Source organism: Pelodiscus sinensis, chromosome 2, assembly GCF_049634645.1.
Source record: "Pelodiscus sinensis isolate JC-2024 chromosome 2, ASM4963464v1, whole genome shotgun sequence".
Lineage (NCBI taxonomy): Eukaryota > Metazoa > Chordata > Testudines > Trionychidae > Pelodiscus > Pelodiscus sinensis.
In genome coordinates, this window is record NC_134712.1 from 249,143,111 (window position 1) to 249,165,472 (window position 22,362).

Here is a 22,362-nt window from a genome sequence, read left to right on the forward strand (position 1 = left end):
GACAACACTGTCCTCCTCTAGATATTAATGGCATACCTGGGTGAAATGAAAAAAATATATGCAGGGTTGGTGCAGAGAAGAAAAAACAGGAAAAGAGGCAATGGGGGAACCATGCTTCAAACAGAACTTACACTTGCAATTACTGACCTTCCCTTTTAATAGGGGAACGGGACTTGGCTCATGTGGAGTTATGGGCCACAACATGGAAGGATGATACTCTACACCAGTGGTCCCCAATGCGGTGCCCATGGGTGCCATGGCGCCCGCCGGGGCATTTATGTGTGCCCGCCTAGTGACCAGGGCTGGCCCGAGCCATTCTTGCACCTCAGGCACCCGGCGCATGCGTGGCCCTGGGCACACGATGCATGCATGGCCCTGCCCCCGGGCATCTGGCAGCCCCAAAAGGTTGAGGTCCACTGCTCTACACCTATCTCAGAGGGATGGAGGAAGGCACTTTCAGGACCACGTAGGAGCACCAGTGGCCCAGGAAGTGGAATGTCTCTGGCCTCCTAAGCTGTGCCAAACAGAGGTTGAGCAATGGTTGCTGTCCTCTTTTCCAGGGCTACCACCTGTAGGTCCAGGTGACCACTGTCTCCTCTTGTCCCTCAGATAGCTGATAAAACTATTCTGGAGACCCTAGCTTGCATGGATCAGTTGGCCACTCTGGAGAGACAGCATTTGTGCAAAGGCTGCAAAGAGGAGCACGTCTGGGACATCACACATTCATCCAGTCCCTGCAACTAAGAAAAAAATCCAACTACATTGTTAAAGCTGCACTGAAAAGGTGTCTCTTTGCTCCAACAATGACGTATTAGTTTACGTTTTAAAACACATCTGGTGCATGTTTCCCCTCATGGAGGAGTTGAGAAGAGAAGGTTACTGCTGAAAAGTAGCTGCTGATTTTCTGTTTTAACAGCAGTCTTTGCTGTGCAGAAATGGGGCAGACTATTCTGGTTTGTATGCTGAACCTATCCTCCTGACTCTCTGGAAGAGACATGTAGATCTTGGCATAGGTATGTCAACAGGGGTGTTCTAAATGAGAACTGCGTGGGGCGCGATCACTTCTATAGTGTTTCGGGAGGAGGGGTTGGTTTGGGTTTTTTGCTCTCTGTTTGTTTTTAAGACACCACTTGAATTCCGTGAGATCGGATTAGACTTTGTATTTCTCCCCAATCCCATGCAATAGATATGGCAGAATATGACAAAGCAGGGAGCCTCTCTCAGCCGGTGGGGAGGGAATGTGCGCCTGCTGGCTGGGATAGACTCACTGCTCTGTCCTTAGCAGGGAGCTGCTGCTGTCCCTGAGGGAGAAGTGCCCCTCCCCCAGCCAGGCAGCTCCGTGTGCGGAGTCTTGAGCTCCTGGCTGGGTGGGGCTCATGAAACAGCCATGGGGCTGTGCTACCACGCAGCTTAGCGGGAACCCTGATCAGTACCATGGCTCATAACAAAATGTCTCTGCTGATCACTGTCATAAAGACAGGGAGTAGCTTTCATGGGCACGGTACCAGAGTCACATGACTAAACTAGCCTCCAGAGAGCCTCCACCAAGCCAGTGACTGGCACTTTGAGCCCGTTGAGTGGCATCTGGAGGCCAGAGAACAGTCTCTGGGGCTCTAGCTAGGTGGTGACCTTGTGTGGTTCTTAGCTGGTGAGCCCTAGCAGGATGCTCCCTGAGGTTGCAAGCAGAGCTGTGCAGATGGTACCAAGAGGCGTGTGTCCTACGGTAATCTTACCCTACATTTGGGAGCTGCCATAGTTAGTGTGAGTGACACTGGAAGGGACAAGACGTCTTGTGCTGCCCGAAGGGCCTCAAAGGTCAACAGCATGTCCAGGTGGCAGACTCTGGTGTCATTGTCTGGGGCAGAAGCCGCATCCCTGGGAGGGCTTTGCTGCTTGGCCAAAGCTGGGTCTTGACTCCCGCTTGGAGGTAACACCCTTCCTTCACTTCCTGCCCTCTGCTTGTCTTTGCAAACAGGAGACCAACCTATCCTGGTCTTCTTTTTCCTGACGGATGATGCCGGGGAGGTGGATCTTCACCATTCCAATGGTAGTGCCAGCTGGGCACTCCACACCAAGGTGCCAGCGCTGTGTGTGGAGTCCAATTTGGGCTGCTCCAGTGCCGGTATCAGTGCCAATTCCATAAGTATCACCGTGAGTCTAAATGTTTCACTCCTTTTTTTGTGTGTGGTTTGAAACTCGTACAAATGCTACACCCGTTGCTTACATGGGTATCCCCCGGGCAGCGCAAGCAGCTAGTTGTGGGGTCACTGACTGGCATAGCATCTTACACTAGTCACGGTTCTTAAAGCACAGGGACCAGGGCATGCCCTAGCCCAGGGCTAGGTCCCACAGCGTGTAGTCAACCTGTGGAACTCCTTACCAGAAGAGGCTGTGAAGGCTAGGACTATAATAGAGTTTAAAGAGAAGCTAGATAATTTCATGGAGGTTAGGTCCATAAAAGGCTATTAGCCAGGGGATAAAATGGTGTCCTTGGCCTCTGTTTGTCAGAGGCTGGAGATGGATGGCAGGAGACAAATTGCTTGATCGTTGTCTTCGGTCCACCCTCTCTGGGGCACCTGGTGCTGGCCACTGTCAGGATACTGGGCTAGAAGGACCTTTGGTCTGACCCAGTACAGCCGTTCTTATGTTCTTAATCTACTGCACTACAGGAATTCTAACTATGAGAAGAAGAACAGTGTTCAGTTAGTAACTAGGAATGGGACTGCCAAAGCAAGACAGCTTTCCGTGCACTGATACTGGTGATAAGAAGGAACTGAAGGTGGGTAGAGAGTACAGTGCCCCTTATGCCACGCCACAAGAGCACCATTCCAGTGGGTGCCAAAGTCGCTCCCCTATGGATACTGCTACGGGAAAAACTTCCGGCACCATTGCATGTGGAAAGTACACACCCAGCTAACTTGGAATGCACGTGAGCATGCACTCGAAGGAGAACATCAAGATACAATAAGTAACCTCCTCTTTAGCTGACACTACGTCAGATACATCCACACTTGCAGAATTCTTTACCGCTCTACAAGTTCTATATCACGTCACGGCCGGATGCAATCCCAGGCCGTGGTTATTTGTTCACACTCACAGATGTCTGCGCCGAGAAGCTATTCGGCTAAAGTAGATTATAGCTGCCGGGTGGGTTTACTGGTACCGCGCAGCAAATCAAATAAAACTGTGCCATGAAACAATTGTTGTGCTAGAAGTAGTCAGTACAAATCATTTAGAAGTTTCAATCATAGCAAATGCAGGCAGTCCCCGACTTACGAACAGGTTACGTTCCAAACACCTGGTTGTAACTCGATTTGGTCATAAGTCGGAAATACCCTTAAACGCACTGCCTGAACTGTTCAAAAAACATGACGTACATGGTTCTCGACTCGAAAATATTATAATGGGGTTAATGGGAGGTTGGTCGTAAGTATGGATAGTCATAAGTCGGTGTGTTCATAAGTCGGGGAGTGGCTGTTGATTGAAAGCTAAGATATAGTCTACTTCATTGTTACTGTAGATGCCTATCTTGGAAAAAAATGCTTGGTATGACTAACACATTAGGAGAGCAATTTCAGGAAAGTGGACTTCTTTTTATTAAATGCTACACACAGGCTCAACGTGAAAAGGACTATAACCAGAAAGCTCTTATTATATTGAGTGTAAAAATAATGGAAAATTCATAGAAGTTTGCTCTTGGTATTGAAGTGGCTTTTGGGACATTTGAATCCTCTAAATACCATGCAAGAATTCAGGAGGTTTCCAAGTTTCTCGTTGAACAGTACTTCTGGGAAAAGGAATATCAATGAGGTGTACCTCAATTAGAAATTCTGAAGGGCATATTTAGCTGTTCTTGATCATTTCATTTTTGAGTGTGACATGCTTTTAACGAACAATCAACACTTGTAAGAGTGGACGTATTTGATGGAGACTCCTCGAATGACATAGATTTTAAGAAATGAAAAGCTTTTGAACAGTTTTACAATACACACACTGACAAAGTACTTTTGAGACTGCAAGTCTCAGCAGCAAAATTTCCCAGCATCAACTGAGAAGGAGAAAGAGTAGAGACATTTGTTATCTGTACTGCAAACTTCAAGCACTGCTGTTTGAATATTTAGAAGTGTTGAAACTGCTACACATCGTCTTTAAACTGCCAGTCACTACAGTTTTGAAATGAGTGTTTTTTATCTGTACTGAAGAGAGTCAAAGTTTACTCTTGATCAGTGTGTGGATGTGAGAGGCTGAACCATCTGAGGCTAGCATCCCTGTGACAGTCAATGGTAAAAGAGGACAGGAGCTGCAGACAGGGGAGTTTGAGAGGGACCGTAAGAGATCCCACCGCTGAACAGGCTACTTGGTGAGAGTACTTGCTTTTGGTGTGAGTGAGTTTGCTCGACTGTTTGAATTTTGTTTGTTTGTTGAGTTCTGAATCTGATTTCAGGTGACTGCAGTTTCAGTTTCAGCAGCAGTGGCAGTTGGGACTGAATGCCGGACCTTTTGTACCCTTGATTGCTCTCTTGATTGTACCTCGTCAGCCTTCCCCTGTGTGTGACTCATCAGGGGCAGGCCTGGACTGGGCAAGCAGGCTTTAAAAGCCAGAGGCAGAGAGTGACCAGCAAGCGAAGAGGACAGGAGCTGCAGACAGGGGAGTTTGAGAGGGAGTTTGACAGAGGGAGGCCTACGATGGTCAGGAAGACCCGCAACACCTGTACCAGCACTGCTTCTGTCTCCTCCTCCTGCACCTGTACCCAGACAGAGCACCTGAGCATGGATGCCTCTACCCAGATCCTGGTGTAGTTTTGCAGGGACTGTGGATTGCAATTCCCACTTATTGATATCCAGGCTGAGGAGACCATCCAATGCGAAAGGTGCCTGCTGGTGGAATCTCTCAGGGTATGTCTACACTAGGGTGGTAATGTAGGCAACCGGAGTTGCAAATGAAGCCCAGGCGCCGCCATTTTTAAATGTCCGCTAGTGCGGACTCCGTGCCCCGCGGCTACACGCGGCACGCACTAGGTAGTTCAGATTAGGCTTCCTATTCCGAACTACCGTTACTCCTCGTGACTCCCATCTCCACCCCTGCCCTCTGTTGCCTGAATGGGGTTATAGCTGTCCCAGTCCCCATCTCTGGCCCCTTGCTACCCCCTGGTGGTCATTACAAATATAATGGTCCCTATTAGCAGGCCTTCCCTTTCCACGTTATGGAAAACAATTTCCATTCCAGGCACATCCCATTGTCCTCGCACGACAAAACTCTTACCTTGCTTTAAGTTACTACAAAGAGGAAACTGCATAACAAATTTGGAGGTCCTACCTCACACCATTTAGGAGGTGTTCTTGAAGAAACAGACACAGACAGACAGACAGACTTGTTTGCTCACTCACAAACAAACAATGCCCCTCATGTGTGTGTGTGTGTGTGTGTGTGTGTGTGTGTAGTAGATTTACATTCCAATCTGAACTAATTTGCCCAGCCAGAAATGAGTTGGTACCCAAGACTTTTGCACCCAGATGATTCTATGAACACGTATAATGAAGTTCCTCTTGCTTTAACAATTTTTAGATACTGCTCAGAATCACATATGTAGCAATTTTAAGAATGTGATTCTGTACTTAATGATTTTACATAAATTATGCAAATGTACTGAAGTTTCTTAACATTTCAGTAGAACATTTATGATCCTGTCACAAATATTAAAAAAACAAACAAGGAAGAGCCAGATTTACAGTTACCGCCATACTTATAAGCACCATTTGTTAGGGAACCTGGGGCATTCAGCACTGAAAGCAGGAGATTCTTTTGCTCATTAGCCTACGCATAAGCAGATGCCTTAGCTAAGAAGGGTGAGGTCTACAAGCTGAAGCTAACATAGGAGGATCTATTTCCTTCCATTCAGATCTGATGAGAGCATACGCAGTTGCCTAAACATCAGACATGTATCTTGGATTTCATCTTCCAAATCACAAAATTCACATGGACCTGAGAACCTTTTCCTGATCTGGAAAATCCTGAAGTAAAAAGGAGCTGTAACATTTTCACCTTATTTCTCATTTTGTAGTAGCAGTATAAGGCTCCTGAAATGAAAGTAAAAGGCACATGGAGTGGCTTGCTTTAGCAGGGTATTGATTCTTATCCGAAATATTGTAGACCCTACAACCATACCGAAGACAGAGGCCCTAGTGATTTCAGTGCAATTTGGCTCCTTTTTAACAAACTTTGATTGAATACAGCAGACTTCTCATGATACTGATACAGTTTTTCCTGTATTCCTATAGCGCTCTTGATATTTTGCTCCTCTTCATATGTGTTGTAAGGAGGCGGCATGGCCTCCTGATGACCTGGAGGAAGAAGTTCCCCATAAGACCCTTGGTGGGCGGTGCCAGAGCACCCTGACCCCGCCCACAGGAAGCAGAAGGGCGGGGCCAGAAGTATAAGAGAGGGAAGCTCCCAGTTCAGTTGGAGCCCAGTGGACAAGCAGGGAGGAGGCTTGGCCGAAGCTCTAGAGGCAACGGAGAGCCTTACCCCACCAACCCCAGCTGGACAACTGGGTTGGGCCACTGAGACCACCGCCGTGCCACAGGCACCCTTCCAGGCCACTGCGACCCCTGCGGGTGTCCTGTAACTATGAGAAGCTGCATAGACTCCCTGCTAAGGCCTGAGGCCTATCTGGGATCCCCAGGACTCAGACCAGGCTCAGAAGAATGGGCTGGGCACCCTAGACCTCTGCCTGAGCCACCTCCAGAAGCTACGGATACTCTGCACCTCCTTTGCACCCGCAGAACTCACCGACCAGACATGGAGCCAGGTAGGACCTGAGGGGGAACTGGGAAGCAGCCCAGGGGGAGATGATCTAGTGACGACCGAGGACATGGAGGTCATCTGGGCTCCGGGTTGTGGTCTGGACCCCTGCTAGCCAAGGGACCGGACTAGTACTTTGCTGCCAAGAGTATGTGGGTGGTGAAGGGAAAAACCAGCTGCGCCACCCCAGTCCTCCCCATCGGGAGCTTGTACCCCATTCCTCCCTCACCTCCTTCCACTTACCCCTCCCTAGCCCCCCTTCCTGATGTACAAAATAAAGGACATGTGTGTTCAAAAATAGAATCTCTCTTTATTGAACAAAACTGGGGGAGACTGGGAAAAGGAGGTGGGAGAGGGGAAGAGAGAGGGTGGGAGAGGGGAGGGCAACTAAAATGATGAGGGGTTTGGAACAGGTCCCATATGAAGAGAGGCTAAAGAGACTAGGACTTTTCAGCTTAGAAAAGAGGAGATGGAGGGGGATATGATGGAGGTCTATAAAAGCATGAGTGGGGTGGAGAGGGTGCATACAGAAAAGTTCTTCTTTAGTTCCCATAATAGAAGGACTAGAGGACACCAAAGGAAAGGAATGGGTAGCAGGCTTCAAAGTAGTAACAGAAAGTTCTTCTTCACAAAGCAACGAGTCAACCTGTGGAACTCCTTGCTGCAGGAGGCTGTGAAGGCTACAACTAGAACAGAGTTTAAAGAGAAGTGAGATAAAGTCATGGAGGTTGGGTCCATGGAGTGGTATTAGCCAGGGGGTAGGAGTGGTGTCCCTGCCCAAAGTTTGTGGAAGGCTGGAGAGGGATGGCACGAGACAAATGGCTTGGTCACTGTCTTCGGTCCATCCCCTCCAGGGTCCCTAGGGTTGGCCGCTGTCGGCAGACAGGCTACTGGGCTAGATGGACCTTTGGTCTGACCCAGTACGGCCATTGTAAGCTCAGGGCTCAGGGTCGGGGGTCTCAGTGGACCACCTTTATTTTCATGCACACCTGCTCCTGGGTGGCCAGGCTGGCAGCTCTCCTGCCCTAGACGGCCACTTTCCTGTGCCTAGTGCGGAGGTCGGGGACAAGGTCCACAATGTCCGCACTAGACCAGGCGGGTGCCCGCCTCTTGCGGTCCCGGGCAAGCTCCTGGGAGCCGCCAGCCTGGTCCCGGGAAGAGGGGGAGGGCTGGGGGGCATCGGGTGGCTGGCTCGAGCCGTGCCAGGTGCAGGGTCTGCTGGCTGGGTGCTGGCAGGCTTGCACCTGGCATGGGCACCGTAGCCAGCCCGTGCCCCTTTAAGGAGTCCGGGGCCGGGAGGGGGGCAATAGATTTTCCCTGGTGGTGCCCAGAGTGGCCACCAGGGAAACCTGGGGAGGGCTAACCTCCCACTAGTTTGAATTAAGGAGCTACACACCCCTTAATTCGAACTAGTAAATTCGAACTAGGCTTAGTCCTTGTAGAATGAGGTTTATCTAGTTTGAACTAAGCGCTCTGCTAGTTCGAATTAAGTTCGAACTAGCGGAGCACTTGTGTAGCGCCTATCAAAGTTAATTCGAACTAACATCCGTTAGTTCGAATTAACTTTGTAGTGTAGACATATCCTGAGAGAGTATGTGTGTGTGTGTGCTTGTGGATGTGTGAGAGAGTTTGTAAATAAGTGCATGTGTGAGAGAGCATGTGTGCGCATGTGTGAGAGAGAGCATGTGTGTGAGTATGGGAGAAAATGTGTGAGTACAAGAGTGCGTGTGCATGAGTCATAGAGAAAGTGCATACATGCACGTCAAAGAGTCTGTGTGCTCATGTGCGTTCGTGTGTGAGAGTGAATGTAGGAACCTGTGTGTGTATGTGCACAAGAGAGGGTGCGTGCATGCACACGTTTGAGAGAGTGTGCATGCATGCATAAGTGCGTCAGAAGAGTATGTGTGCATGCACATGTGTGTGAGTGCGTGCACGCATACGCAAGAGAGAATGTGTGCATGCATGAATGTGTGTGTGTAAGAGAAAATGTGTGTGCGTGTGTGTGTGGTATGAGATGGTGTGAGAGAGAAAGTGACACTACATTTCTGACATTATTATGCTGTAATGCTTCTCCTACTTTCTGTGAGTCACTGTTTTTGAACTCTCACTTCTGAAATAAACACATTTTTTATGTCTTCAGAACAGAAAACCAGAAGAATTAAAATGCTGGCATCAAAGATGATTAAGAATACATCATGGAAATCAATTCATGCCCTCCAAAGGCTGCTCCCACAAAGAGTCTGAGGTGAGCCAATTATCATTCAAGAGTTATGAAATAGTCAAAGAACAGGAACCCCCGTAAGCTCTCGTCTACAGATTTCCCAGTAAGGCTAAAAGTTAAAACTGAACTCCCTAGTGTATCTGTCCTGATATACACCATGCACAATGCCAAGCACACAAAGTGCTTAAACAACATAGTGCATCTTCAATAGAGCACACAGAATTGGAACTCAAAGCTCCAAACTCCAATTTCAGCAGCCCGGGGAATTGCAAATATGTTTAGTTAACAAACACTGTAATCACCACAAAGGCAACAAAGTGGGTTGCCATGGAAGTACATGCTCACAGGTATTTGCATGGCTGGACAACCTCTGCCGCAAACAAAGGATGCATATGCAAAGGAGAGAATTGGGTGTGGATGAAACGTAGTTATGGAAAACATGGTGTGGTGATGTGAGGCCAGCTGATATAAATCAAACACCTTGGACAGTGAAGTGCATCTGCATGTCTTGTGTGCTCTCTGTCTCCGCCTTGTATATTAGAGGGCTCTGCCCACAACAGGGCAATTGTCCAGGTAGGGGCAGACACAGTGGAAAAGACAGAGAATGGAAAGGGTTCACAACTGAAAGTGTTGCAGAAAGAATGAACAAAATCAAAAGGCTGAGGTTCTGAAAAGCAAGGTGCATTGTCCAACCCTGCTGATTTAAATTGTATGGCTCGCTCCTATCTAGCAGTCTGGCAGATACTGCAAGCAATATTCAAATTCCAAATACTTTAGAAATGCTGTGGGATAGATTATGATCCCCTTGCTCACGTTAGTTGCTTCCTCTGTGAATACTCGCAGTGATTCCAATCTCATCCTATGTAATTAACCCGCACAAAATTTTAAAATATTCTGTTCATAAGAATATGGCAGATTTAAGCAGGAGGAATGAAATTAGATTTGTAATGGAATGTTGCCACCCAGGACAACCATCAAAACTTGCACAGTCTTCCTAAACCTCAGCATACAAAATAAATGCAATCCTAGGTCTGGATCCACAAAAGGACTTAACGTGCTACAAAGCCTTGGGAAAACAAAGGAAGAACAATGGAATCTTCAGACATGAGATTTAGAAAAAGAACCTCTGGGCCCTGGGCCACCGATACATAAGAACAGCCAGACTGGGTCAGACCAAAGGTCCATTTCTAGTCCATATCCTGACTTCCCACAATGGCCAATGCCAGATGCCCCAGAGGAAGTGAACAGAGCAGGGAATCAAGTGATCCCTCTCCTGTCACCCATTCCTAGCCTCTGACAACCAGAGTCTAAGGACACCATTCATACTCATCCTGGCTAATACGTATTGATGGACCTATCCTCAATGAATTTATCTAGTTCTTTTTTGAACCCTGTTAAAGTCCTGGTCTTCACAACATCCTCTGGCAAGGAGTTCCACAGGTTGACTATGTGCTGCATGAAGAAATTCTTCCTTTGGTTTGTTTTAAAACCTCTACTTATTAATTTCATTGGTGACCCCCTAATTCTTGCTTTAGGAGAACGAGTAAATAACTTTTCCTTATTCTCTTTCTCCATACCTGTCATGATTTTATAGACCTCTATCACACCCCCACCCTTAGTCTCCTCTTTTCTAAACTGAAAAGTCCCAGTCTTCTTAATCTCTCTTCACACATCAGCTGACCCAACCTCATAATCATTTTTGTTTCTCTTTTCTGAAACTTTTCAAATGCCAAAGTGTCTTTTTTTTTTAGATGAGGTAACCATGTCCGTACTCAGTATTCAAGATGTGGGCATACCATAGATTTCTATAGAGGCAATCAGATATTATCTGCCTTATTTTCTATCCCTTTTTTAATGATTCCTACCATTCCGTTTGCTGTAAACATTCTGAGCCTTCCTTCCCACTGCAGGATGGGAGTGCTCTACGCTAGCCATACCCAGGAGGGTATGAGTGGGAACAAACAGGCCTGCATTGAGGAATGCACAGCCAGCACTCCTGGGGCATCACAGAAAGCAGTCCTCTGAATCAAAATGTCTGGGTATTTCCAACCCTCCCTTTGATGGGCTGGCCTAGGCCCCGACACCCCCTACAGGAGGCCTGTGGCCTTGCCGCACCCCATCCCAGCGAGAGGAGCAGAGAAGAGGTCCTCCAGGCATGATAGAGTGGCTGTTTCTCCAGCAGCTAATCAGGACCCAGAAGATGGGTGTAAAATAAGCTGCGGGGCTAGGGCCTGGCAGTTCCTTTCAGGAGATTGACCCAGCCAAGTCTATATCCTGACTGGGAGACCAGCACTACGGACAGCTCCCAGTGCCAGCTGAACCTAGACCAGGGCAAGGCCCAGGTCTTGTGGCCGAAGATGGGCCACAAGCTTAAAGACAACCAGGCTAAGACCTTGCGAGACACCCTTTGGCCACAGAGGAATGCTCACAAGTGGGTAGACCCTGTTATACTCCACCTCCCGGTTTTCCTTTTAGGACACTGCCCAACTCAAGGCCTAGAAGCCTGCCCATTGCTGTTTTCTATGTAATAATGTGGTAAAATGGTGCTCAGGACGCTGCGCACCCAGCCTTATGTCAAACATAGGTCCTTAACTTGCTAGAGCATCACAACTACAGAGGCACTTATGTCCGAGTGTGATCCATGAGCCTAAAGAGCCTGGGCTTGAGCAGAGATTGCACACTAGATTGGCATCCACTTTCTAGGACAAGTCTGTTACATGGTGATGCCTAAATCTACCTTATTGCATTTGCCCTGGACTGTTCTACTTCAACCCACTCCAGCTGATTGAAATTGGTGCTGCAAGCAGCAAGCCGAAACAACTTCCATCGTGTACTGAAATACTGGTCCAGTTAGAAAGAACGTTGAAAATGAAATTGCCAGTTGACTGATTCAAACTAGAAGAATTAGTAAGTCTAGTTTGTAAGCACTCTGTGGTATGTTTTATTTCAAGCATTACAAATTGGTTCTCTCTACCCATTACCTTATAGTTACAAGTGCTGCTGAATGGCCTGTTGCCAATCTGTCCAGTTATTCAAGTGCTCTTTAGCTGACTTTCCATTCTGCATTTCTGGACCAACAGGATGGACAAGTCATTTTCTCTCAGAGAGGAATGGCCTAATCCTGCATTCCTGCATTTCTTGGTCATCCAAAGCCCCCCCCCCCCCACTTTATGTAGAATATTGTGGTATGAAAAACATAAAGGATAGTGCCCAAAAGCTTCTTAATTCAAACACAATCCATGCAATTGGTCTCATTTCCTTACATGCTCTTTCAAGAGGATCTATTTTGCATTTAAAATTGTGGAGGGAGTACAACTCAGCTGGAAGTACAGCCACACAATCCATAACATAATGTAACACCTAATCCATTCATTAGTGGGTTGCTTCAAATTGGGCTTTATCCATCCTGTACTGCAATTGTCTCTTTTAAATACGCCTTCAGTTTAATGAAGGGTTCAGCTTTCTCTCACAGAAATGGTAAGATAATTGGGAAAGTAGGACAGAGTATGCTAGCTAAATGCTAACTAAAGTACCATTGAAGCACTGAGTTTTGCAATTAAAGTCCCAAGTCCCATGGGTATCAGCAGACGTGCAACTGTGAGTTGCATTGTGGCAATGTTTCATATGGCAATTTACAGGTGCTTTGTTCTTCATCGAGCTATTGATTAAGGGCCTGCTGAATATCTTGAAGTGTGCCTGCTTTGCACAATGGCAAGTGTAGGGTTGCCAGGTGTCTGGTTTTCACCCGGACAGTCTGGTATATGTGGCCCCTGCCTGTTAAAAAAAATAGAAAATATCGGACATGTAAAATGTCCGGTATTTTCTGTTTTTCTCGGACGGTAGGCTGGCGGGGCCATTCTTTTGCTCAACAACTTTGGTGTTCCTCCCAACCCCCCCACCCCGCTTTTTTGTTTTTGTTTTGCTCAACGAATTTTTTTCCTGCCATGCTCGGGATTTTTTGTGAAAGTATCTGGCAACCCTGCATGTGTACATATGTGGCGGACACACACACACACACACACACACACACACACACACACACACACACACACACACACACACACACACACACACACCCCTACCTTGCAGCAAAGGAAGGGCGGGGACAGACACGTACACACCCAACTCCTGCAGCAAAGGAAGGGGGCAGGGTGCCAGGCACTGATAAGCCTAGGGCTGCACAGACCACACATAAAGGCATATAGGGCGTGTCACAGGGCTCACTCACGACTAGGGTGCCTCTTCCTGGCTGCTTAGCTACATGCAGCCCCAGGGCCCCTTGCGCTGCTCACTGCATGCCCTGCTGCTGCTCTTTCTCTGCCACTCGAGGTGTTCCTTCTGCAGGATTTGGCCCTCTGGCCTGGTTACAATAAATATTTCCCCCTTCCTGGCTATCGAAGTCTCCCTCGTGAGCAGTCTGAGGCAATCTTCCCATTCTCTGCCCCATGGTGCGCCCCCTCGGTGTCTGGCAGGGAAACCCAGACCCATTCTTTCCTCTGGGTAACAGCTCAAGGAAACTCTACGCAGCAGTCAAAATACCACTTGCAGATCAGGCAACCTTCACTCAAAGATAAACCATGAGAATTTTTCAAACAAACAGAAGTTCCTTCGACTGAAAGAACAAAAGACGGCAGTCAAGAACAGAGTGCTAGCCCTGCCAAAGAACTTGCAGCATCCTATGCTATCTCAAACCATACAGTGGGGAATCTCATATCATTGCCAGCAGTGGCTGAAATGGCATCAACGGAATGTGGGGAAAAAGATGCTGACTAGCTACGTTTCCTCCCATGCACGACATGGTTACCTCCCAGGAATTGCTGAGAGGGCAAGAAATGTCACAGAGCCTAGAAAAGGCTGAGGGGCAAAGAACTGGTGGAGGTACTGACTGGGCCAATGCAGCACAAATGAGGAGTTTTATTTGTTACATCAGCTTATGTGACATCTTCCCCATGATGCCATCTTGTGCAAAGGAGAACTACTGCTGAGGAATTGTTTGACACTTTAGACCACTACATGGCTGACAGAAAGGTCAACAGAGTAACTGTGTCGAGATTTGGACAGAGGGGGCAAAAGCCAAACTTCATAAAAGCCCAGTGACTGAACTCATGCAAGTTCTCAGTGCCATGTGAGGTAATGGGATCAGTGCATCAAGCAGCTTCTGCTTCCTACAGAAATGTGATGACTATTTCAAGGTCCTGACCATCACCAATGGTTTTGAATGATTCAGAGTCACTGCTTGAGCACTCCTTCCTTAACACGTACTTCCAGGTTTTCCTAGGCTATTTGGGCAACGTATTTGACGAGCTCATAGAACTTAACCTTTATTTGCAAAGTACGACTGGTAACATTTTCATTTTGCATGGAAAAATAGAAATGCTTTTGAGGAAAAAAATCTCCTTTTGCTAAGGATTAGCTATGTGGTGCAAGATAATGAATCTATGTTCGTAACTTTTGTTTTCCGTCTTTTTGGACTATGAAACGTTGGTCCTAGAAGCTGAAGATGGACCTCAGCAATTTGCCTGTTTTGCATAATATTCAGCAATTTAAAAAAAAGTGAGGCAAATGAATTGTAAGATTTTATCTGGGTTTGGAGGCTGTTTTCAGATGACTTTGTAGCAAAGATCAAGATCGCCTTGAGCCTAAATGAGAATTTCACTGACATTGCTGGTGGCTGTTTTAAGCAATAATTTTAAAGTCATGCCACTTGACTGGCTCTGGCTAAGGCAAAGTGAAATACTTGTTCATTTTGCCTCAATATGTCAGCGTGAAGTGAGTTTTTCTTTGCTTAGTTACATCAAATACAAGTGCCAAAGCTGCTTGTATGTAATGACTGAATTAGAGTTCAAACTCTCCAATATCAAACCAAGGTCCCACAAATTGTCTTCTTGCAAGGAGACTCATGCTACTCACTGAGACAAAATCTGAGTCATCAAGTATGCATTCACATTTATAATAGAAGAGTAGAGCTACTGTTATTTATGGTGCTTTCTATCTTAAGTAATACATCATGTTAGCTGAGAAAATAAAAGCCTCTTATTCATTGCAAACATGCTGTTTCTTAGAAAGAGGGGAAGGGGCAGGCATGGTACATGAATCTCCAAGGGTGTGTCTAGACTACAGGGTTTTTTCGAAAAAAGTGGCCTTTTTTCTAAAAAAACTTCCCTTGTATCTAAACTGTCACCGCATTCTTTCAAAATTACATTGAAAGAACACAGCAGTTTTTATGACTGCGGTAAACCTCATTTTACGAGGAAGAACGCTTTTTTTGAAAGTGCTCTTTTTGGACCATGGCTTTTTCAAAAGACAGCATCCAGACTGCCTGGGTGCTCTCTTTCAAAAAAACAGCTTGCTTTTCCAAAAGTACTGGTTGTAGTCTAGATACTATTTTTCAAAAGAGGCTTGCAGTCTACACGTAGCCCAAAAGAGGGTGATGGAAAAAACGTTCAGAACAGAGGTTCCCAGAGCACACTGGATAGAGTCATAGAATCAAAGAATATTAGAACTGGAAGGGACCTTGAGAGGCCATGGAGCCCAGTCCCCTGCCCTCATGGCAGGACCAAGCATCGTCTAGACCATCTGTGATAGATGGTCTAACCTGCTCTTAAATATCTCCAGTGCTGGAGATTTCACAACCTCCCTGGGCAATTTATTCCAGTGTTTAACCACCCTAACAGTTAGGAATTTTTTCCTAATGGCCAACCTAAACCTCCCTTGCTGTAGTTTAAGCCCCTTGCTTCTTGTCCTATCCTCAGGGGCCAAGGAAAACAATTTTTCTCCCTCCTCTTTGTGACACCCCTTTTAGATACTTGAAAGCTGCTATCATGTCCCCTCTCAGACTTCTCTTTTCTAAACTAAACAAGCCAAATTCTTTAGTCTTCCCTCATAGTTCATGTTCTCTAGACCTTTAATCATTTTTGTTTTTCTTCTCTGGACCTTCTCTAATTTCTCCACATCTTTCTTGCAATGTGGTACCCAGAACTGGACACAATACCTATCGGCTACAGTGATTGTTAGCAATGAAGGAAGACAGGCTCCTAAATGTATGCAACACAAAAGGGAAAGAGGAATATATATATATATATATAAAGCTGATGCACATAACAGAACACATAATCAAAGGAAAAGGCGTTCATTGAAGAAAGTTGGTTTCCTGGCCAATTCCATCCCTTCTGCCTCAGGGATATATTGCTAATGAACAGGATTGTATGTGTTTATTCAACTGGGGCACTTGTTTCTCTGGAGTCTGGACCATGTCTGAATCTTGACCAAGAAATATGGACCATGACAAAAAATAATTGGCTTCTCTTGATGGATACTATGTATTTGCTCGTCAAGATTTGCAATGTATCTTGTTACAGCCCAATCCTATTGGATACTGCGTGCCTTAAATTCCTCCTCCCAATTATGTTAGAAAGCATCATTGTAAAGGATACTTTTTTTTTCTTGTCTATATTACTCAACTATTACCATATTCAATTTCTATTTTTATGGGAAATGACAATTTTAATGTGTTGATAATTAAAGATCCCAGTGGATTTCTGCAGGAGATATTACAGTGAAAATCCAAAAGGCATTGCAAATTTCATACTCTTAATGTGCACAACAAGATCATACAATTAAAGAGGAATATGCTTTTTGAAAAAATGAGTTATCATGGAAATGTACAAGACACCTCCAATATTAACACCTGATGTAGGCCGGGCAATTCCATAAACTTCAGTGGCACTCTGCTATTTCTTGTAATTTGCCCCATCCAGTCAAAATACAGAACAATGTAATTCATATCCATCTCAAGTAAAGTTAATTAACTTAAACAATTATTAGCAAATAAACAATAGCACGAAGTTGAATCCAGAATCCACAAATTGAGACATAAACTCTGCTAAATTAAATGCCTCACTAATGTTGTCAGTCATCCAAAACATTAGAATCACTTTGACATCAACACAGTGGAAAAGCATGTTATTTGTGTATAGAGGAATGAGTCATTTGTTAAAAGAGGAGAGTGAATGATGAAACACTAGCCACAGGGGAAAGTTTACAGCTGAAGAAGCTATAGGCAGAACAAGGGATTGGTTCCTTGTATCACTTGTTTTGGCTCAAGAGCAAGGATACAGATGTGTTGTTTCCAACAGTTAAGTGATGAGCTAGCATCCTAGTTCAACTGGAAGGAGAGACAAATAACATGCTTATCACAGTCCTTAATTCCACACAGGGAACTTAATCTCTCTCCTCTAAACACAAGCCTAAGGCCGTGTCCACACTCAGGGGTTCTTTCGAAAAAAGTACCCTTTTTTCGAAAGAACTTCCCCTGCATCCAGACTCAAGCCGCGTTCTTTCGAAATTATTTCGAAAGAACGCGGCTTTTCTTTCGATGGCGGTAAACCTCGTTTCACGAGGAAGAACGCCTTCCTTCGAAAGTTCCTCTTTCGAAGGAAGGCGTTCTTCAATGTAAAGAGGCCGTCTTCGAAAGAGAGCATCCAGACTCGCTGGGTGCTCTCTTTCGAAAAAGCGGATTTCCTCTATCGAAAGATCCGCCTGCAGTCTAGACGCGATCTTTCGAAAGAGGCTCTTTCGAAAGATGCTTTCGAAAGAGCCTCTTTCGAAAGAAGCCTGCAGTCTAGACACAGCCTAACTCTACGACTTACCCATGGACTCTTAAGTTAGGATCCTTCATTTGCTCCTTGTTCTATGAGATAAGCATTCAATTCCCTTCCTCTGTTTCATGGCTCACATGGACTATGCTAATCATAGAATCATAGGGTTGGAGGAAACCTCAATAGGAGTCCAACACCCTGCTAAAAGCAGGACCAATCCCAAGTCATCCCAGCTGGGGCTTTGTTAAACCGGGACTTAAAAACCTCTAGGGATGGAGATTACACTACCTTCCTAACATTAACATTGAGGCAGGTACTTTTCACACTGACCAGCAGGTTTTACACAGTGCTTGGCAATGGCTCCATGTAGATTACAGCCATACCCACCACTTGCAGTGAAAAGCCTGCTGTGTCCACACTGCAGTGTGTAGCTGCATGTGTCAATGAATGGCCCTGATGGGTGGGGGGAGACAGTGGGGAAAAAACATCAGCAGCTACCTCTGCTGGAGTCTTTCCCTGTAGAGGGGATAGGCTCCAACAGTGGGAAGATGGAGCACCTGTTTCCCGCTGCCCCAGTCTTTCCCTGTAGTAGGGAAAAGTTCTACAGTGGGGCTCAAGTTTTTCCCCATTGCTTTCCCATCTAGAGATACTTTCCCCACTACAAAGTCTTTTCCAGCAGGGAAATTGCTAAAAGCTATCTAGAGTGCTGTAGGCAGGTATGCACGGCGTGGACAAGCAGAGAGCACATAGGCAAGGCACTCACACACATACATGCTAGGGAGCTACACATGAATGTATTCTACACACCATTGAAAGAAGTGTGCACTGTAAATGTGCCATAGATTGCCTTGTGGCTTGTAGTTAATATCTTAGTCATTTGTGTGTTTTAAGTAAATCCTGACCTACAATAATCCTCTCCCCCCAAATCATGAAGTTTGGAATCATTTTCATCAAGAGGTTAGAACAGTATTATGAAATCTGTTTTCAGACCCGTTAGGCTTTCATGACTAGTAAACCAGGAAACTAGTCTTGCTAGACTTACAAATAATTGTCCATTTCAGTGCAGCTAGTGTTGATTGATTTATCATTATTTCCAAAAGCATAAGATCGCAACATGAAATTATTAAGTTCGGCAGTAGGAGCTGCTTCCAAATCCAGCTGTTACGTGTAGCATCACTGCAGTAGAGTTGCCACATGTGATTCCTGTTTATCATGCTGCAGAAATGCCAAATACTTAAGTGCAATTGGAGTTTCCTTAATGTTAATTTTTTTGCAGTTCTTGACCCTTTACAATGAAGAAATATGCCAAATACAAGAGGTAGTATAGGGACAAGGAAGAGTTTGGTTCAGAGGGAACTGCAAGTACCCAGCTTCGATTTTGATTCCAAGACTGCTTTTCAAGAAAGGTGTCTCAATGTTCAGCTAATGGGTGTGGCAGAAGTAATAAAGAAACTTCCTTCAGCATTGACTGTACCTAGCAAAAACAAACCCTTTTCTCTGGCTTTCTCTGTGAACCAAATCTCTCAAGTGATTTCCCCCAAGATTTGTCATTGGAGCTATGTTTTGCCCTGTATGGCTCCACTAATCTTTTAAAGCAGTGGTGCAAGTTGGTATTAGTAGATTGAACTGCAATAACTGGACCAATGCCAGCTGACGTGACCACTTTCTGGCACAAAGAATCTGACTACAAGTATCTGGTTGGCACACATCCATTGAGTTAAAGTTCACAGTACACATGTCTGCTAATAAATAATACTGTAGTTGAAGCATCTTTTTACCATGAATTTAGTAATATGTAAGATTCAAAATATGAGGATGGCAGTTTACTAAATGCCATTTTATGTGACCAGAGTCTGCCCTCAAACATGGTAGACTATACTGCAAAATATTCACTCCAACCAAAGAGATTGTCCTGGTTGAAATAGATGTGTATGATTTTAAGCAACGATAACAGCTGTGGCTGTAGCATAAGCAATTTTACTCTAGTGGAGGACAAATTGGACAATTCTGAGAAGACATTATGTGTGCTCCAAAAGGGCAATACAATCAGCTGTTAGCTTATTTGCAAGCAGATACAAAAAACTATTAAGCACCCTGTAAAAAAAAGGGCCAGAGGAGTGCAGTTTAGAAAAGAAGTAAAACTAAGTATTTGGTAGAAATAGACATATTCTTTTGGCATGGTAAGAAATAATCAAGATGTTTTAACCAAATTGTTGTTCGAAAATTTGTAGGATACATTTCTTGAACAATTGGCAATATTGGCCCTGAGGACGCACCAACTGATAGAGGCAAGGCCAAGAATTGTTTCTGCTGCGAGGGTAGGACCCCACACCTCTACCACTTTGGATATAGGAAAGTGCTCTTCCAGCTGTATTTGCTACAAAAGAGCTACAGTGAAGTTTGGTTCACTGTGATATTTTTTGAATCTATGGGGCGGCATTTGTCACCCCTAGAATATGTCTAGACTACATGCCTCTGCCAACAGAGGTTTGTAAATTAGACTACCCAACATAGTTAATGAAGCGGGGATTTAAATATCCCCCACTTCATTAAAATAAAAATGGCTGCCGTGCTGTGCCAGCTCAGCTGATCATCACCACAGGTGGCAGTCAAGATACGGATCGGTCAACAGGGAACACCTTCGTCGACTGCTCCCTTATGCCTCGTGAAATGAGGTTTATAGGAGCGGTCAACAAAGGCGTTCCCTGTCGACTGATCCATGTCTTGACTCATGCGCTGTGCTGACGATCAGCTAAGCTGGCACAGCGCAGCGGCCATTTTTATTTTAATGAAGTGGGGGATATTTAAATCCCTGTTTCATAGACTATGTCGGGTAGTCTAGACACACCCCTAGAGACTACAGAAAATATGGAACATCTATTTAGCTGTCTGCTAACTGTTTTGCACTGGGATTCTGCTGCAGTTAAAGGGAGAATGGGGAAGCATTTAGGGAGGTGTACCAATGCTTTCGCTACTTTGGATACAGGTGTTCCAAACCTGACCCCGGAGTATTGAGACAGAGTCTGCAGAAAGTCCTCCAGCTTGTACATAGAAGGACCAGAGTGGACACTATGGCAGTCAGAGTAGGGGAGGGTTTCCCCTTCTAGAGGCCTTAGCCCTGACTGGAGGGTTGTTTTTGAATTGCTGATTCCAAGGGGGCGGGGACTATGGCCATTACGGGCTGGGGAAAAAAGGCCACAGAATACCAGATGCTCTTAGGTCGGCTGATTACAGTTTGGTGGATGGCATTTGTCATTGTGGATAAGCACCCTCTTTTCTGTTGTTTGGATGCTATGTCCAGGACATACCCAGAGATACCAGACAATTGAAGGGTCAAAATCCCAATAATATGTATGGAAGACCTTGACCACAGTCTCTGTTAAGAATCTTTCACATATGCCCAAACCCCACAGGCCTGGTCTGAGGCATGAGGCCTAGTTAACAATACATGGCTAAAGAAAGGTTGAGATAAGCAAGAAACAGACATGTTTGTTTAACCAGCCATAAACAAGCTAAGACAGCACAACCCCATGTGGGGAGCAGTAATTGGGGGACTTGTGAGTTACGGGCACATAATTCACAGAGAGGGGCTTCGGAGTCTACTCCGTGGTTCAGGAAGAGATAACAAGTACATACTCCCTGAATGCCAACGAGAGTTCAGAGAGAGAGCAAGCATGTCAGCATGGGTATGTCTAGACTGCATCCCTCTGTCGGCAGAGGGATGCAGATTAGGCAGATCGCCATTGCAAATGAAGCGGGGATTTAAATATCCCGTGCTTCATTTGCATGAAAATGGCCACCGCTTTTTGCCGCCGTGGCACTTTGTCAGCGAAAAGCGGCAGTCTAGAGGGGGATCTGTTGAGAAAGAAAGCCTTTCTCGACAGATCCTGTAAACCTCCTTGCAGGAGGCATAAGGAAAGCGGCAAAAAGCGGCGGCCATTTTTATGTAAATGAAGCACGGGATATTTAAATCCCCGCTTCTTTTGCAATGGCGATCTGCCTAATCTGCATCCCTCTGCCGACAGAGGGATGCAGTCTAGACATAACCTACAAGTTGTGGCATCCGTCCCTCACAGATGCCAACCTGAGCTCAAGAGGACGCATTGATAAACTATACATAATTGTCATTGCTGTGTACTGTTTACTGTTCTTTTTGCTTTAAGACCCTCTAGGAATGTACCTCTGGGCCAACCAGAATGGGAAGTGCCACCGTCATTTCTATGGACCTGAAATCCGGATTTAACTTACACCTTGCAAGAGGAATAGTTTGAGGGATATCACCTGTGTAACAGCAAACATGTTAACCTGAGCTATGGGTGGAGCAATGATGTAACCTTTTAGATTATTGGCTTATTGTGCTAATTTTGTCTTGCTGCTAGAACCTATCCAGGGGCTCAGGAACTCCCACCCTGTCGCTTCTCCACCCTATATCATCTATTGTAATCAACTGTTTAGCAGTGTCTCACTGAGAGTAACAGCGAAGTGACACTATGCCAGCTCTGTGTGTAATAAACCCTCATGCTTGGATCTATACGGTGTCAAACTTCTGTTCAATAAAAGCTTGTTTGTTCTGCACCATAAAAGGGATCTCCTTAGACCCAATTTCTTCAGTGATGGTTCCAGTTATCAAAACTCCAAAGTTTCAGGACTCCCCTGGGTCAGCATCCACTCTGGCATCCAAAGTCCCTAATCTTACCACATGAGGGTGAGGGGAAAACCAAAACTGAGTGCTGTTTCAGCTT

The 22,362-nt window shown here is 45.5% G+C and overlaps 1 long non-coding RNA gene across 1 annotated transcript; it reads left to right on the plus strand.

The window, feature by feature from the left end:
* The first annotated feature begins 6,477 nt into the window (after window positions 1–6,477).
* On the plus strand, window positions 6,478–22,116 carry LOC112545376 (uncharacterized). The gene is made up of 3 exons (XR_003088849.2): window positions 6,478–6,809; window positions 8,943–9,047; window positions 21,784–22,116. It is a non-coding gene; the product is annotated as an uncharacterized LOC112545376 (long non-coding RNA).
* The last annotated feature ends 246 nt before the right edge of the window (window positions 22,117–22,362 follow it).